This window comes from Microcebus murinus, chromosome 16, assembly GCF_040939455.1.
Source record: "Microcebus murinus isolate Inina chromosome 16, M.murinus_Inina_mat1.0, whole genome shotgun sequence".
NCBI lineage: Eukaryota > Metazoa > Chordata > Mammalia > Primates > Cheirogaleidae > Microcebus > Microcebus murinus.
The window spans coordinates 70,096,432-70,116,046 of NC_134119.1; the positions used below are offsets into that span (position 1 = coordinate 70,096,432).

Below are 19,615 nucleotides of genomic sequence, written 5' to 3' on the forward strand. Positions count from 1 at the left end.
CTCTGTGGGAAAGGCCATTTCTTTGCTTTTTTTTTTTTTTTTTTTTGAGACAGAGTCTCACTTTGTTGCCCAGGCTAGAGTGAGTGCCGGGGAGTCAGCCCAGCTTACAGCAACCTCAAACTCCTGGGCTCAAGCAATCCTCCTGCCTCAGCCTCCTGAGTAGCTGGGACTACAGACATGAGCCACCATGCGCGGCTCATTTTTTCTATATATATTAGTTGACCAATTAATTCCTTTCTATTTATAGTGGAGACGGGTCTCGCTCTGGCTCAGGCTGGTTTCGAATTCCTGACCTCCAGCAATCCGTCCAACTCGGCCTCCCAGAGTGCTAGTATTACAGGCGTGAGCCACCGAGCCCGGCCCATTTCTTTGCTTTTTACAGCTTCTAAAGGCTGCCGGCATTCCTTGGCTTGTGGCCCTTTTCCATCTTCAAAACCAGCAACTGTTGGGCTGTGAGCGGTGGTCACGCCTATAATCCTAGCACTCTGGGAGGCTGAGGCAGGAGGACTCCTGAGGTCAGGAGTTCAAGACCAGCCTAAACAAGCGTGAGACCCTGCGTCTCCTAAAAATAGAAAAAATGGAGCCGGACAACTAAAAATAGAAACAAAAAATTAGCTGGGCATGGTGGTGCGCATGTAGTCCCAACTACTCGGGAGGCCGAGGCAGGAGAATCGCTTGAGCCCAGGAGCTGCAGTGAGCTAGGGTGATGCCATGGCACTCTAGTCCAGGCAACAGAGTGAGACCCTGTTCCCCTCTCCCCCCAGAAAAACCAAGCAGGCCACACCACAAAAAACTATTAAAACCTATCTTAATATTTTAACATTTTAGGCTGATTTTAATTTTTTCTCCATAATAATTCTTAGTTTCTTTAATGAAAAAATCATGTTTAAAGTTTTCCACCAGCCAAATTTCTAATCAATTTTCTTTGTTGCAAAACGTCAGGGTAATAAGAAACATGCAGTTTATAAATGGGGAAAGTAAATCTTAAACAAGTTGTCACAATTCCACAGGCAACCAAACAGAAACCCAAATTCGTATCATCACATTCTTGCATATGTAGCTCTGTATAATCACAAGCCTACATGGTTTCTGAACTCTGGTCACATTCACACCGAAAGGGCAAGTCACGCCGACTTCCACAAATAACCACAGGCACACGCTCTAAGACATAGAAACTTTGTGTACCAGGCCACAAATCCCAAAGCACCACAGGGTCAGAATCCCAGTCACCGTCCGCCAGCAGAGCATACGCAGTCGTTCATTTCAATTACCTGCTCCGCTCCACACACCCAGGCTGCGCGACAGCAGGCCGCTCTCTGGATAGTGCTGCAGCGTCCCCGGACTACACTTCCCACGAGCCACCGCGACAGCCCCTGTCGCCGCCCAGACCCGCCTTCTCGGAGTTCCTCAGGCGTTTGGCGCCTCCTGTGGGCTGGGCCACACTTCCCAGAAGCCACTGCGGCCAGCCCGGACCCGCCTTCTTGCAGTTCCTCAGGCGTTTGGCGCCTCTTAAGGACTGGGTTGCACTTCCCAGAAGCCACCGCGTCCAGCCCGGACCCGCCTTCCCTGAGTTCCTCAGGCGCTTGGCGCGTCCTGCGGGCCGTTCCGTGACTCTTTTCGCTCTGCGCTGCGCCTCGCCGAAGCGACCGCGGATCCAGCCAGCGGTGCGGGCTCGGGACGCCTCCTAGCTCGTCAGGCTGGGACAGAGACACGGCCTTCCGCGCGGGTGCAAGGCCCCGAGCGTCCTGGCGTTTCTGAGCCGAGGTTCGTAGCGCCGGGACTTAACGGTGTGGCTCAGAGGGCACTTCCAGTGTGGACTACGTTCCCTAGGCCGGCGCGGCGGCCCGCGAGTCCCCGCCGAGTCCGCGTCTGCGCGTTTGTTCCCCCGCAAGGACGAGTGGACAGCCAGGAGGAGTCTGGAGCGGGGCCTCGCTGGGGTGGGGCTGCGGGAGTGCGTGAGGGATGAGGGACACGGGTTGCTCCTGGTGCCGGGTGTTCCCGACTGCCTGTCCCTCCCTCGTGTGGCGTCGGGACTGCCTCTCCCGGAGCCGAAGCGGCCCGCCGCGAATCCGAGAACCTGCTTTCTTCTTTTTAGGGCGACTTGAGGGTCCTCAGAGTCCAGTCAGCACGGGGCACATGGGCGATCCCTGCTGCGGCCAGTCGGGTCAGAGTCTGCAAGGGAGGACACTAAGTGCGTCGGAGCCCGTCACGGGCTGCAGGGAGTGTGTTTGGAGACTTTGGTGTCGGTTCGAGAGGTGCCCATGACACCCTGCACCTCCTTACTGCATTTCTGGGCTTTCCTCCCTCTAGACTGCATTTCTCAGAGGCCATCACAATGGTAAGTTTGTCGGATCCCAAATCAAACGCCGCATCTTTTACTTCTTCAAGATTCTTATGCTGGAAACGGAGGACTTCACATTACGCTTGAGGTTGTGAGCAGTTTTGCTTATTTTTTTTTTTAATCTGCATTTTCCTGAAGAAAAGGACTATAGTTGTATGAATTCTCCAAGGTATTTTTGAGCAGCTGTCTTGGTGTGGACTCAGTCCCTGTTAAAGAAAACCAGGACTAGACAGAAAATAAAGCGATAAAACCATATTTTATTCAGGAACTATTGCAAAGAGGACGAGGGAGACCCTGGTATAGGACTTGGCTCGATTCTGAGTACACGAACAAGTGGGGATTCAAGAAGCAGGATAGGGGTCAGTGGGTAGAAAATACTAAGAGTCAAGAAGAGGGGTGCGCGCGGTGGCTCACGCCTGTAATCCTAGCTCTCTGGGAGGCCGAGGCGGATGGATTGCTCCAGGTCAGGAGTTTGAAACCAGCTTGAGCAAGAGCGAGACTCTATCTCTACTATAAATAGAAAGAAATTAATTGGCCAACTAACATAGAGAAAAGATTAGCCAGGCATGGTGGGGCATGCTTGTAGTCCCAGCTACTCGGGAGGCTGAGGCAGATGAATTGCGTGAGCCCAGGAGTTTGCGTTGCTGTGAGCTAGGCTGATGCCATGGCACTCACTCTAGCCTGGGCAACAAAGCAAGACTCTATCTCAATAAATAAATAAATAAAGAGTTCATACTGGTGAGAAAAACTGAATGTGGAAAAACTTTTTGTCACTTATCACTGATTATTCAACATCAGAGAATTCATACTGGGAATAAGCCCTGTGAATCTAAGGGATATGGAAAGGCCTTTAGAGGTATAACTCAATTTATTGAGTTTTGAAGAATTCAGACTAGTGAGAAATGATAAAAATGTAATGAATGTGGAAAGGCCTTTAGTCATCATTCTCGTCTTCCTCAACATCAGAGAATTCATACTGGTTAGAATCTTTGTAAATGTGAAGACTGTGGGAAGGCCTTTAGGGAGGGCTCATAGCTTTGCCATCACCAGAGTTTATACTGGTTAGAAACCATATAAAGGTAATGAATGTGAAAGCCTTTGGTCACATTTCACAACTTAATGTACATCTTAGCAATCATACTGGTGAGAACCCATTCCAATGTTCTGAATGTGGACAAGCCTTTAATCACTTATCACTAATTATAAAACTAATTATAAATAAGAGAATTCACATTTGGGTTTTTTTGTTTGTATTTGGAGACAGGGTCTCAGTCTGTCATGCAGGCTAGAGTACAGTGGCATCAGAGCCTGGGTCTGGCTAAGATGTGCACTGAGCCTTTAGTTCAGCATTTGCTTTCTGTTATCTTTCTAATTCTGGATTTTTTTTTTTGGTCCCATTTCTCATGAGAACGGAGGTAGAAATTGGTAATTTCCTCTTCCCTATGCTTCAGAAAACCTAAACTTCATCTGGCCATTACTTCTAAGGGTGTTTATCCAGATTCCTGCATTAGTGAGTCTGAAGTTTTGGATGATGGCATGGCCAATTGGCATTCTTTTTCTTTCTACAGGCATTTCCATCTCTGTGCCCAATGTGGCTTTCCTTTTGGAGCAAGGTAAAGAGCCCCAGATGATGAGGTGTAAGGAGACAAGAGCATCATGGATGGGTGAGTCAGGGCAACCAGTAGAGGGAAAGCTGTTCACACAAAAGCCACCTGCTCCCCAAGGCTGCAGCAGCTTTAGGTTATTAGGACATCTCCTTTCTTAGGCCTCAGGAAAAATGAGGCCTTTCTACTTTGACCTCTAATGGATCTGATCTTCCTCTCCATTGATAATTTTATTTTATAATTACCTCCAGTATATAAGCATGTGTGCCTTTCCTCCTTGTTTATGATCAGCTTTCTACATTTATGTTTCTCACCAGCTCATCTTATTGTTTTACATAAGCTGTTTTTTGTTCAAAAACATGCCTCAACAATTCTTTACCTATTCATAGAGTACCTATTTTTTGCTGATTGAAAAATGAATAAATCCATTTCCTCTTTTAACAAACTTTTATTCAGTTTTAAATTTTGGCCAAGAATTAAGGTTGTCTAATGGTATCTATCTAGTTAAGGAATTTACTGTTTAATGGAGAGAACTGAGATACTCTCAAATACCTTCTGCAAGGCAGAAACTAAGATTAGAGACTATTAATTCAATGTACTTAATGTGGTATTGCAGGATCTTACCTCATGGAAACTCAGCCTGTAGTTCAATCAGTGGTTTCCAGGTCTGAGTACTGGATGCAGTCTGAAAACTAGGCAAGGGATGATTATTTTTCCGTGAGGTGGTCATCATTTATTCCAGCCTTATGGCCATCAGGATATTATTTGATTATTAATATATTTATTTAAACAATACTCTTATTGGCAGCAGATATGTGTTGCTATCAGCAAACTCATGCTATAAGCCAGATCCCTAGATCTCTGAAGATCATTCCCAAGAGAATCAGTTTCAACCTTTCTACTCACAATGGTAATTACAGTCTCCTTGCCTCCGATGGCTAAGGGCTGTCACCTGGCCTCCATTACTCTGAGATTCTATCATTTCCACTGAACTAGAGAACCCAATTCCCTAACAGCACCTCTTACAGTCTGATCTGGCTTAGAGTACAGCCACTACTGGCCATTTCCATGATGTCTGCACTCCCTCCTTATATGTCCTCCTCTCTGAGTCTTTTGATTCCTTCCTCCAGTTTGTCATGGAAGTTCTGATATCTCTACTTGATTTGAGAGTCATGGCTTTTTCCAAGTTTCAAGAATTATCCCAGTATCCATTACAAGCATCTTTCTGCTCCCTTGCCAGGGCATTAATCCTGCCATGTAGTGACCACTTAGCAATAAACTCTCCCTTATACAACTTTGTATTCTACCCTCTTTGTTCAGCAGGCTCAGGATCTCCTTACAGGTTTACTCTTCTGATTCTTGCTGGTACATTTTAGCCAGGCCCTGTGGCTCCTTTGGTGCCTGACTCCATCTCTTCCCATAGCAGGCCCAGCACTTCCCTTGGTGTTGCTAAAATCTGACCTATCACTGGTTGGAGAAGATCCCAGGGAAGGTGAGCATTGTCTGAAAAAGTGGTGCTTCATTTAGGGCTCTGCATAATCTTCCACAAGAAGAGGGGTGTAGAGGGCACTGGGAAGTCTGGGGATTCAAGGTTCTCAGATGTATGTACTAAGAGAAAACGAAATCCTGACTCTCAGAATGCCACTTCTTCCCCATCAGGTCTTACATTCATCATTTCCATTCAATACTGCCCTGGAGGTCACAATAAGATGACCGATAAACCCCCAAAATGAATTGCCTAAAGACCAGAAATGAATAAATTAAGCCGTTTTATTTGCAGATGATATGGTTGCTTATATAAAAAAAAAAAACCTGCCGGGCGCGGTGGCTCACGCCTGTAATCCTAGCTCTCTGGGAGGCCGAGGCGGGCGGATTGCTCGAGGTCAGGAGTTCGAAACCAGCCTGAGCAAGAGCGAGACCCCGTCTCTACTATAAATAGAAAGAAACTAATTGGCCAACTGATATATATAGAAAAAATTAGCCGGGCATGGTGGCACATGCCTGTAGTCCCAGCTACTTGGGAGGCTGAGACAGAAGGATCGCTTGAGCCCAGGAGTTTGAGGTTGCTGTGAGCTAGGCTGATGCCACGGCACTCACTCTAGCCTGGGCAACAAAGTGAGACTCTGTCTCAAAAAAAAAAAAAAAAAAAAAAAAAAACCTAAGAGATCTGAAAGAATGAGTAAATAAAATTTTCAACAAGACAGGATACAAGGTAAATATACAAAACTCATTTGTATCTTCATGTCTAGTAATAACTGGAAAAACAAATTATAAGACAAACCAATTTACATATTGTGAAAATATGAATAAGTTTAAGAAAGTACATGCAGAATACTACAGGGTGTTGGTGAGTCAAATTAAAGGAAACTGAAAATTATACTAAGGTTACAGATTGCAAGTCACTGCTGTTAAAGTGTCAATTCTCTTCAAATTGAACTATAGATTCAGTGTAATCTCAATTATAATACTAACAGGCTTTTTGGCAGATTTTGACAGGGTGACTCTAAAATTTATCACAAAATGCCAAATGAGCTAGAGTAGCTAGAACAATTTTTAAAAATAACAACAAAGCTGGAGGACTTATACTACTACATTTCAACGCTTCCTCTAAAGCTAATAATCAAGACGGTGTGGAACTTTTTTTTTTTTTTTTTTTTTTGAGACAGAGTCTCGCTTTGTTGCCTAGGCTAGAGTGAGTGCCGTGGTGTCAGCCTAGCTCACAGCAACCTCAAACTCCTGGGCTCAAACAATCCTTCTGCCTCAGCCTCCTGAGTAGCTGGGACTACAGGCATGCGCCACCATGCCCGGCTAATTGTTTCTATATATATTAGTTGGCCAATTAATTTCTCTCTATTTATAGTAGAGATGGGGTCTCGCTCTTGCTCAGGCTGGTTTCGAACTCCTGACCTCGAGCAATCCTCCTGCCTCGGCCTCCCAGAGAGCTAGGATTACAGGCGTGAGCCACCAGGCCCGGCCGACAGTGTGGAACTTTTAAAAAGACAAATAGGCTGGGCACGGTGGCTCACACCTGTAATCCTAGCACTCTGGGAAGCCGAGGTGGGCAGATTGCTGGAGGTCAGAAGATCGAAACCACCCTGAACAAGAGCGAGACCCCGTCTCTACTAAAAATAGAAAGAAATTAATTGGCCAACTAATAAATATAGAAAAAATTAGCCGGGCATGGTGGTGCATGCCTGTAGTCCCAGCTACTCGGGAGGCTGAGGCAGAAGGATTGCTTGAGCCCAGGAGTTTGAGGTTGCTGTGAGCTAGGCTGATGCCACAGCACTCACTCTAGCCTGGGCAACAAAGCAAGACTCTGTCTCAAAAAAAAAAAAAAAAAAAAAAAAAGATAAATAGATTGATGACACAGAATAGATTCCAGAAATACACTCCTACATAAATTGTTAATTGATTTTTGAGAAAGACGCCCACACAATTCAAGGAGAAAATGAAAGACATATCCAAAAAATGATGTTGAAATGGGACGATTATATCAAGAAGAAAATATACGTCATCCCTTACCTCCTCACATTATTCATAAAAAACTTGAAATAAATCAAACTGTAAAAGGTAAAAACTACACAATAGCTAAAGAGAATATGCAAGAAATTTTATGTAAGCTCAGCATAGACTAGTATTTCTTCAAATATAAAAAGCAGAACCATAAAAATATGTTAACTGGATATGATTAAATTTAAAACTTTTGATTTATCACCATTATGGAAATGAAAAGGCAAGTTAAAGAATAGAAAATGTTTCCAAAATCTGGCAAACAACTCTCACAACTCCATACTCAGAGAAAGAAACAGACACTTCACCAAAGATACAGTCAAAATGTTCATGAAAACATTCTCAATATCAATAGTCATCAGGGAAATGCAAATTAAAGCTGCCATGAGCTGTCATTCCACACAAACTGTAATTGCTTGTATTTAGAAAGACTGAGAGTAAAAAGTACTGGTAATGATGTGGAACAAGTAGAATTAACATTTGAGTTTTGACTATGTGCTAGCATTTTCCATTACACATTCTATAATGTCAAGTAAGGTGAGAGCTGCATCTGAAGGACTTCCCACACTGACTGCACTCAAAGGGCTTTTCCCCTGTATAAATTCTGTTATGTTGACAAAGTGTTGAGGTATTAAAGACCTTTCCACAGGCAAGGCATTTATAGGGTTTCTCTCCACTGTGTGCTCTCTTATGAGTAACAAGAGTGGGTACTGAAGGCCTTTCCACATTCTTTACATTCATAGGGTTTCTCACCAGTGTGAATTCTCCTGTGCAGAGTGAGCTGCATGACACGACTAAAGGTCCTTTTGCAGTCCCTACACTGATACAGTTTCTTTCCAATGTGAACTCTCTAATGTGCAATCAGGGAAGAGAAGCATATGAAGGATTTCTTACACTTACTACATTCATATGGTTTTTCTCCAGAATGAGTTTTCTGATGTCTAATGAGCTGTGCACTTTGAGTGAAGGCTCTGCCACATTCCTTACATTCAAAGGGTTTTTCTCCACTGTGAATTCTCCGGTGATCTATAAGGGCTGAGGACCGGCTGAAGGCCTTTCCACACTGATTGCATTAATGAAATTTTTCTCGTGTGTGTGTACTCTGATGCTGAGTCATCTGGCTGAACGTTTTCCTACATTCTTTACCATTTACAGGGCTTCTCGTGTGAATTCTCTCATGCTGGGTCAGGTGTGCTCTCTGATTAAAGGTTTTACTACATTCCTTACATTTATAGGGTCTCTCTCCTGTGTGGATTCTTTGATGTCGAATGAGACTTGATCGATGGCTGAAGTATTTTCCACAATCAAAACACTGATTGCATTTCTTTCTTATATGATTTTTCTGATGGACAGTAAGTTGGGTATCGTGGCAGTAAACATTTCCACATTCCTTACATATGTTTTTTGTACATTTATTCACTATGTCAAACTGAGATAATACTCCATTAATAGTCCTCTTTGCAGATAACTCCTTAATCTCTGGACTTCACTCATCTGAAAGGGGGGAAAAAAGAATAAAAACAAATTAAACTAACTTAAAACACATCTTATACCCTGTCAATCCATTAGGAACCAACTTGAAAAACTGAAGTATCAGTTCTTAAGAATATATTGATAAGAATGCTTATTAAAATAAGCTTTATGTTGTAAATAAGCTAGATATCCTTCATAATTAATCAGGGTATATCTATATCTGGACTATTATTCAGTTACTCAAAAAATACTGAACTTTGGCTATGTTTTCTGATCTGTAGGATAATGCATTATTAAGTAAAAAGAGTAAAATACAGACTTATGTGTTACACATCAACTTTCAAACCACAAAAAGGTAATTGGTTGTGTATGTATATGTGTGTATGTATAAACCTGAGGTATTAATGTTTCCAGCTTTGGGACACAGAATGACTCTCTATTTTAGTACAGAAAAAATGTGACATAATAAACAACAAAATCAAGCATACAATCAAAGGCAGGCAGAGTATGAACTCTTAGTGATGTATTAATAGAATTTTCACAATTGAGGTGATCACTAGGCAAACATGAGAAATAAGGGAGTCAAGTGAAGGCAGAAAGGAAAAGGATTTAGAGCATCAGAAAACATGTATCATGTGGAATTACAGGGGCAAAAATGTATCAAGGGAAGGCTGATTGACATGATCAAAAATTTTAAAGGGCGACAAGATTTGCCACAAAAGACAGAAGCAGTATCTTTCGAACCTGTAGTTTTTGCTGTTTAGGAGCTAAAGGCAGGCCACAGGTAAGAAAGACAATAAAATACTTAAAGTTGAAAAAGCAGAAGACAATGATGGGTACAGACTGCTAGTGAACAACAGGGAAGGAAGAGGCAGTCTGGAGTGCAGGTGCACAGAGCTTTGCACTCACTGTTCTTACATGGATCCCAAGGGAAGTGACCTGTAAACAACTCCACCGGAAATCATTTTTTAGAAAATTCTAAAGTTCTTACAGTTTCCATCCTCACTAGTCAGCTGGACCGAGATACCGGCTGTAAAAGTAACAACAGGACCTTGCTGGCCAGGCATGGTGACTCATGCCTATAATCCTAGCACTTTGGGAGGCTGAAGTGGGAGGGGGGGGGGGTCGCTTGATGCCAGGAGTTGGAGAACAGCCTGGGTATTAGCGAGACCATGTCTCTATGAAAAATTAGCCTGGCATGGGGCCATGTGCCTGTAGTCTGAGCTATTCAGGAGGCTGAGGCAGGAGGATCTCATGAGTCCAGGAGTTTTGAGGCTGCAGTGAGTTATGATGACACCATTGCACTCTATCCCCTCCAAAATAGACCCTGTCCCAAGGGGGGAGGAAAAAAAGAATAGGACCTTGCTCAGTTATGGAGGATGGATACTGAGTTCTGGCCTGTTCCTGCACTAAATATGTAGGGATCCCACCTTGGAGGCCTAACCCCATTAAGGGTGCAAGAGGGGCTACAGTTATAGGAGACCTCTACCAGAAAGGCTTAATGGTTTCTAAAATGAATCTAAACAAAAGATTATTACAAAATGTGATGATGCATGCTCATTATTCTATGTCCTTTGCACCATTACATCAACCCATTAAATAGAAATATCCACTTTAGTAAGTATAAGAGATTGGTCAGATACCAACTACCTTTCAGTGTTTTCTTACTCCAATGTCTCGATCTTATTTTGGTTACCTGGTATTTCTGAATAGTGAGTGAATATATGAAATAAACATTCATCTACAATCCTGAATTTCTACTGAGACCCTGTTACATATTTCTAACTTACAGTTCAAGTTGTACCTTAATTCTAATGATTCCTTAATAAATACATCACAAAGGTGCTCCACTGCCCCACTTCATATTAAATATCACTGAGTTTCAAAATTAAAACTATTAATTGCCACACACTAATTTTAATACTTCTAATTATAGTTTCCACTTACCACAAGATTGTGGAAGCAAGTTCTAATTCCCCCACTCAAATGTAAAATCACTTCAAGTTTCTGGAATTTCAAACAAACCCAAAAAGTATTAATATAGCAAGCTCTCCTTTCTACTGCTCACCATAGAAAAGTCTGCTTGCAAGGTTGGCCCCTGACTGGCCTCTAAGGAACTTGGATTTCAAAAGGGTTCCCACCATTCCCAGAACTGATACAAGTGGTTCACTATACCTAAACTATTTGTACAGATGATGTGGTTTATGCTAAACACCTATTTTCCTTCTGAGCATCTGGAATTTTAGCACGTTAGGCAGAGGGTACCTTTGTGACTTACCACCAGTAAAACCCCTTGACACTAAGTCTCTAATGTTATCTAGCATCCAATATCTCATACATATCACACAATCTGTGACTAGAGGAATTAAGCACATCCTATGTGACTCCACTGGGGGAAGAAACTTGGAAACATGCCTGGTTTCCTCCAGACTTTAACCTTTGCTGATTTTGCTTCATATCCTTTTGCTAAAGTATATCTCAGCCACTGTGTAGTACGGAATTTAACCTTTTCTCTATAAAGATATACAACTATTAAGTACCCAAAATAATTAAAAATAAAAATTTTTAAAATAAAATATTTGTATGAGCATTGTTAAATTAAAATTATATAACTAATATCAAACATTAAAAAAATTAACCTTTTCCAAAGAGAGGTCTAGCCTCTGGCCTTGGCTTCTGAGAAGTAATCTCTGACCCCTTGGAATATCCTGCCTGATAAAAGTATCTCTGTCTACCTCATGGCCTTGGACCATACCAGATAGTCAAACAATGTGATTTATGTGGGAATCTGAGTCACATGGTATCAATGTGACCTTCAGAGGGCTGGAGGCTGAGGTCAGCCAAATGAGCAGTCACCCATGTCTATGTGATGGGGCCCAATAAAGAATCTGGACACCAAGGGTCAGGTGGACTTCCCTGGTTGGCCACACTCAGTGCATATTGTCACACATCATCGCTGGGAGGAGTTAACATAGTCCATGACTCCACCATGGAAGGACAAATGGAAAGCTCTGTGTTTAGAACCCTCCTGTACTCTCCCCCATGTATCTCTTCCCTTGGCTTATTTCAATGTGTATCGTTCCACTGTGATAAACTGTAACCATGAGTATAGCAGCTTTCAGTGAATTCTTTGAGTCCCTGTAGTGAATTTTCAAACCTGAGGGTGATCTTGGGTACTCTGAACTTGCAATTAATGTCAGAAGTGAGGATGGTCTTGGGGACCCTCAAACTCTGGAGTTGGCATCAGAATGAGGGTGTCCTTATGGACTACTCCCTAACTTAAAGGTCAGGAGTGCAACTATATGCTGAGTCCTATGACTACTCCTAGTGAGTCACCACACCTGCCGGTGGTCTTGCGGACTTTTAGTACTCGGCCATTTATAAAAGAATGAATGCTTGTTAATGAATCAATGATCAATGAATATACCCATTCAAACAATCAGATAACTACATAGGTCATTTTACAGTAAAGAAACAGCAGCATCAAAGACTAACATTTTGTAAAAATACAAAGCCTTACTAAAGTTCAAATGAAAAAAGGGGGATGAGCTGGTGAGAAACAGGATCCTGAGTTTAAAAAGCATGTAACAGATGATGAGGAAAGACACACCCATACTTTCTGAGCCTGGAGGCATTTATAAAAGTAGATATAAGCCGGGCGCGGTGGCTCACGCCTGTAATCCTAGCACTCTGGGAGGCTGAGGTGGGCGGATTGCTTGAGGTCAGGGAGAATCTGAAGATTTGGCCATTAAGGGAAAAATAGCAAATGTTGCCCCACATTATGGGAGAGCCAGGTGGGCATCCTGTACCAGATGGCTGAGTTTTGAGCATTCCTGTAGGAACCATGTCATCTTGATTTTCTTACATGCAAATGTTGACCATGAGATTGGTTTTGGATTGTGAACTTGGTGATGTAGAGTGGAATTGAATGTAAAGACATGATACTACAGTCTTCCCTGGATGGAGGGGTCTGCAGGTGCCAGGAAACAGAGCCAGTAACCCAGAGCTGGCTCATATGCTTGCCTCTTCTCCAGCCTCCATTCTGCCCCCAAGATTATGCAAGAGTTATGGCTGTGCCTGACTTGGAAGTCTTTGGTTATTCCCTTCAACCACAGAAGAGGATCCAAACCCCTGAACATGGGCCACAGGGGCTGCTCGGTTTGATCTTTGTTCTTCCAGGAGCAACTCCATCCCTTTCCTTCCCACTTTTTTTTTTGAGACAGAGTTTCACTCTGTTGCCCAGTCTAAAGTGCAGTGACATGATCATAGCTCATTGCAGCCTTGAACTGGGTTCAAGCAATCCTCCTACTTCAGCCTCCTAAGTAGCTGGGACTACCGGCATGTGCCACCATGCCTGGCCAATTTTTCTTAATTTTTTAGAGACATGATTTTGCTAGGTTGCCTGGGCTGGTCTAGAACTCCTGCCCTCAAGTAATCCTCCTGCCTCAGCCTCCCAAAGTCCTGGATTACAGGCCTGATCCACTGTGCCCAGCCCTTTCAACTTTTTAAGACTCCACAATGTTGTGAGTCTGTTGAGCATGGTGTTCCCTTCACCCAGAAAGACCATTCCTCATCTCATTTGCCTGGTGAGCTCAGGTATTTTCCCTCCATAAATTCTTTTCCAATGTCCTTTCACTTGTCCTCCAACCTTGGGTAATAAAATATGTGATGGTTCAATTTATGTGTCAACGTGGCTGGGCCATGTGGTACCCAGATATTTGGTCAAATATTTTTCTAAGTGTTTCTGGGAGGACATTTTTGGATGAAATTAACACTTAAATCAGTGGATTTTGAGTAAAGCAGATTGTCCTGCCTAGTGTGGGTGGGCTCTGTCCAATCAGTTGAAGGCCTGAATCAAACAAAAAGACCAGTCTTTCCCAAAGAAGAAAGAATTCTCCAGCAGATGGCTTTGGGACTTCATCTGCAACATCTGCTCTTCCTGGTTCTCCAGAAAACTGCCTTGGGGCTGAAACTGCAGCAGTGGCTTTCCTGGGTCTTGATTCTGCTGGCCCATCCTGCAGAGTTTGGACTTGCCACAGCTTCCATAATCACATGAGCCAATTCCTTATAATAAATCTCTCTCTCTCTCTCTCTCTCTCTCTCTCTCTCTCTCTATATATATATATATATATATATATATATATATACACACACACACACACATATACACCCACATCTTATTAAGTTTAATTCTCTGGAAAGCCCCGACTAATACAAAATACCACCCTATTTGTGTTTCTAGCCTGACCAGGAGCTTCTCAGGGGCAGGGACCATATTTTATTGACCTCTGAACCCTTAGGATCTAATATGTGCCCAGATACTGTTTGTTAACTAGAGTTAAATTGACAGTGTTTTCAACCTGTGGTTATCTCAACTTCTAGGAGTAGTTAAGTAGGACCCAATCTTCACTGAAGACACCCTCAGCAGGAATTTTATAGGAATTCTGTTTTACATGAAATATGTTTTCTGGTTCTTAGGGGAAAGGGTTTTACCTAAGGTACCAGTATGATTTTAACAGTAACATGCTTACTTATGTTAATTAGTATACTATGCTTAGTTAACATGTTTGCATAGTTTATCTCAAAATGTGAGACAATGAGTACTACCGATTCTCTCTCTCTCTCTCTCTCTCTCCCTCTCTCTCTGACAACTGGTGTGATCTTTAAAGTCCATAAAAATCAGTAATTAAATTAGTTGTTCTTTCTTATCTCTCATGTAGGCTGCTGCTTCTCCAGATTCTTACTGTTCTGTACCGACTTGTCCTGGTCCATATTGTCCAGGGCAAGGAGGATGGCTTTTGACCTAACTGCAGTGGGTCTTTGGGAATCATGGCTGGGTCTGGGCAGCTGCCACCATCCAGGGGATGCTATCTGCTTTTGTCCTGGGAAGAACATCAGCGAATTGGCCCTAGGCATTTGGAGGAGGCTAAGAGGGGATTAAAAATCCCTACAAGGGTCTCACCACCCCTTCAGGGAGCGCTGTGTGACCGTGAGCCAGGCCGGCTACGCCTGGAGCACACTATTAGCATTGGGTCTGAGAAGTCCTCTGGGTCCTGTGTTTGCCGGTCACTGGGTGTGTGTCTGACGGGGTGTAGGCAGCGAAGTAGGAGCATGCTGGGCCCCGCTGAGTGCTGCTCTAGTCTGATGCCCTGTAGGGAGTGCTGGCATGCTGTTTCTTTTACCTGAAGTGTGGTTTTCCCCTTTCATTCAAGGATTTCCTTTTGACTTCCCTAAATAATTTATTTCATCTAGAGATAGCCTCTCCATGCGACAGTGCCCCAGTGGGACAAGCTCCTCTGATCCTTTGAAGAGGTATTTGCCAGACAGGCTTACAACATGTCAATTTCAGTAGACATTGAGTTAAGCTCTCTTTGTGCTCCTTCCTTCATTGCCAACAGGGCTTCGACCCTATCAGTTCAGTTCAGGCACATTTTTTTTTCCTTAATGGAAACACAGACCCAAGTGTAAGGTTTGTGGTGGTGAAAGAAGCAGACACACAGAGAGAGAATGGGGCCAAACATCGTGGCTTTATTGAGTGCTCCTGGGCGAGGTTCATGGGTCCCAAGAGAGGGGATTTTAAGATTTTAAGGTTTCAATAAATGCCCTTTCCCCCCTCCCCCCACAAGTCTGAGTCTCCAGCATGACCATCTCACAGATGGTGCACATCTCACTCATTATATATGTATATACCCGCCCCCTTCCCCCCTGCCCAATACCCTATTACTGCAGTACCTATGTGACCACTTAGGTGCTGTTCAGTTAATACCAATTTGCCGGTGAGTATATGTGATGCTTGTTTTTCCATTCTTGGGAAACTTCACTTAATAGTATGAGTTCAAGCTCTAACCAGGAAAATATGAGATGTGCTATATCACCATTGTTTCTTAGAGCTGAATAGTACTCCATGGTATACATATACCACATTTTATTAATCCATTCTTGGATTGATGGGCACTTGGGCTGTTTCCACAGCCTTGCAATTATGAATTGTGCTGCTATAAACATTCGAGTGCAGGTGTCCTTTTTGTAGAGTGTCATTGGATCTTTTGGGTAGATGCCCAGCAATGGGATTGCTGGATCAAATGGTAGATTCACTTGTATCGCTTTAAGGTATCTCCATATTGCTTTCCACAGAGGTTGAACTAATTTGAAGTCCCACCAGCAGTGTAGGAGTATAGAATTTTTTTATTTCCATCTTGATTTCTTCATTTATGAAGTAATCATTTAGTAGGAGGTTGTTTAATTTCCACGTTTTTGTGTAGAAATGTGAGTTTCTGTTAGGGTTGATTTCTACTTTTATTCCACTGAGATCTGAGAAGGTACATGGTATGATTTCTATTTTTTTTTAATTTCTTCAGATTTACTTTGTGTAAATCTCTAGGATATGGTCAATCTTAGAGAATGTCTTGTGAGCTGATGAGAAGAAAGTATATTCAGTGGATTTTGGGGAGAATGTCCTGTAGATGTCAGTCAGACCCAGTTGTTCCAGGGTTTTGTTTAAGTCCATTATTTCTTTATTAATTTTCTATTTGGAGGATCTGTCTTGTGCCGTCAGTAGGGTATGGAAATCTCCGGTGATTATGGAGTTGCTATTAATCCTTTTGATTAGATCCAGTAAGGTTTGCTTTATGAAACTGGGTGCAGCTAAGTTGGGTGCATATATATTTAAAATTGTTATCTCTTCTTGTTGAAGTGTGCCCTTCACCATTATATAATGACCCTCTTTGTCTTTCACTACTTTTGTTGGTTTAAAAACTAAATCGTTTGAAATTAGAACTGCCACGCAAGCCTTCTTTTGGCTTCCACTTGCCTGGAATACTGATCTCCACAATTTTACTTTTAGTCTATATGCATCCTTGCAGGTTAGATGTGTTTTCTGAAGACAGCATAGACTTGGCCTGTATTTTCTTATCCATTCAGCCAGCCTATGTCTCTTGAGTGGAGAGTTTAAGCCATTCACATTTATTGAGAGACCTGATAGGTAAGGTAGATTACTATTCATTCTGTTGGGTTGGATGTTGTTGCTTTGATTTCTCTCTCGAGCCATTGTATTATCTGGCCTTTGGGTTTTGGTTGTTTTTATATTCGTGAGTTTTTATTATGGTGTTCCGTGCATAGCACTGTTTTGAGTACTTCTTGTAGGGCTGGTCTTGTCTTGGTGAATTCTCTGAGACTTTGCTTGTCTGAGAATGTCTTTATTTCTCCTTGATATATGAAGCTTAGTTTTGAAGGGAAGAAGAGTTCTAGGCTGGGCATTGTTTTGTTTTAGAAGAGTGAGAATGGAGCTCCAGTCTCTCCTTGCTTGTAAAGTCTCATTAGAGAAGTCTGGTGTTATTCGAATTGGCTTTCCCTTGTATGTCACTTGCTTCTTTTGTCTTACAGCTCTTAAAAGGGCCTCTTTAGTTGATATTTTGGTCAGTCTGATGACTGCATGACGTGACGTCTTCCTGTTTGCATTGAATCTCCCAGGGGTCCTCTGAGCTTCTTGAACTTGTATATTGAGATTTTGAGCAAGGCCTGGGAAATTTTCCTCTATTATATCTTCAAATAGCTTGTCCAACCCTTGGGTGTTGTCTTCTTCCCCTTCTGGTAACCCTATGACCCTCACATTAGGTTTCTTCATATAATCCCACATCTCTTGTAGGCTTTGCTCTTTTCTCTTGTTTCTCTGCTCTATCTCTGTAATGGTTTTATTTAGTTGGAGGGTGCTATCTTCAAGCTCTGAGATTCTTTCTTCTGTTTGATCTACCGTGTTCTTGAGACTTTCCAGTGTATTTTGTAGTTCCCTGAATTGATTCTTCATTTCCAGGAGTTCGGTTAAACTTTTCTTCATTGTGTCCATTTCTTTTTCCAGATCCTGGAGGCTTTTTGTGGTTTCTTTGTGTTGGTTATTGAGTTGTTGTTGCAGCTCGGTGAGTGTTCTTATGATCCACATACGGAATTCCTCTTCTGTCATTTTGGTTGCCTGATTTTGGTTGGTGTCCGTTTCTAGGGGGCTGGTGCTCCTCTTTGGGGGTGTGTTTTCCGTTTGGTTCTTCATATTTCCTGAGTTCCTTCGCTGATTTCTTCCCATGTCGATCAGTTGTTGTTTCTTTCCTTTAGGTTTTTGTTTGGATATTCACACGCCTTGTTTAGTTCCTGAGCCGTTAGGTGGTGTCTGTGGGTGAGATTCGACCACTCCCTGTATAATGAGTCAGTGGGTGCCATGATAAGGCTGTGCAGGATGCTGTCCCTGTCAGTAGGTGGCGCTTGCTTGGAGGAACAGGCTATGCTGTTGTTTTTGTGTCCTGTTATCAGCTCTTGTTCTGGGTAGAGCTGGGTTGGGTAAGCCTGCCCTCAGGCACCACCAATGCAATTAGCAGGGGTCAAAGTTCTGTGCTCTGCTTCCAGGAAAAGCTGTCAGGGCAGGGCTGGAATGGTCCCGCTCAGCCAGAAAGTCTGCGTGTGGGGGTGGGGCTGTCTGAGACCCGCAGTCTGGAGCGGGCCTCGCTTCTTTCCACGCTCCCCAACTCTGCAGCTACTCCTGGGCTTCTGCTAGCAGTCCAGACCACACGTCACCAGGCCTCCCCAGATTGTGATGCCAGCGGGGAGGTTCCCTGTGCAGAAACTCTGCCTGGGCTGGGTGCACGGCCTCCCTTTGGTGGGAGGGTTGCCCTCTAGGACGCTGATCTGCCCCTGGAGGCACACACACCTCTGCAGGCTGTTCACAAATATCCCTTCTGTGCCCCGGGCAATGCTAGACCTCGGTGCACGGGATCTGGTCTGCAGGTCCAACCTCTGGGTCCCAGAGTTCAAACTGTATCTCCACCAGGGAGAGGCGTTCCGGGTCCAATTTCACCCACGGAGAGCCCAAGCTGTGTCTGTGTCTCTCAGCCTCTGAGTCAGCACCGTTCTCCTGGGAACACCGTGCCAGCAGCACCTGGGAGGGCTGGCGGGTAGGGAGCTCACAGTCTGAGTTCCCCTTAGTCAGCTGTAGGGTCCCAAAAGGGAAGGTCCCGTTCCCTGGAGGTGCCTCCGGCTCGTGGCTGTATTGTCTCTCTGAGCAGCCGCATGTAGGGTCAGTGGAGGGGAGAAGGAGGCAATATGGTGCCTGCCGCGCGGCTCGGGTCTGTGCACACGGAGGTGCACAGGGATTTGGGAGTCTGGTGCCGTGTCTGCTACAGGCTCACCCCTAGCTGGCGGCGGCTGTCTCTGGGCTGGTGTCCGCAGGTCTCTCTACCCGCTGGGGAGCCCACCAGCAGTCCCAAATGCAGGGGAGGGGAAAGGTGATTTATCCACCTACCCTTCCGGCTGGTCTCCAGTCTGCTCCGGCGGTCTCAGCTTCCATTCTGCTCTGAAGCCTCCTCCCATGGAGTCTCCCGGTGTCTCAGGTACCCCTCCTTCCAGCCCTTGTCTGCTGTATGCTCGCCTTCTTGCTTCTTTTTTCTAATTTCTACTAGAATCTGTCTTTTCTGCAGAGACACTCTTTCTGGCGGTGTTTCTCATCTGCCATCTTGATCCTCCTCTTATCATTGTACTTTTGATTTACATTTCTCTGGTGACTAATAATATTGAGCATTTTGTCATATACCTATTGGTCATTTCTATTTTTTTTTTTTTTTTTTTTGGAGATAGAGTCTCAATCTCTTGCCTGGCCTAAAGTGCCGTGGCATCAGCCTAGCTCACAGCAACCTCCAACTCCTGGGCT

The 19,615-nt window shown here is 43.8% G+C and overlaps 1 pseudogene; it reads right to left on the reverse strand.

Annotated features, from left to right (window-relative positions):
• Positions 1 to 7,314: 7,314 nt before the first annotated feature.
• Positions 7,315 to 14,700, reverse strand: LOC105862600 (uncharacterized; annotated as a pseudogene).
• Between the last annotated feature and the right edge of the window lie 4,915 nt (positions 14,701 to 19,615).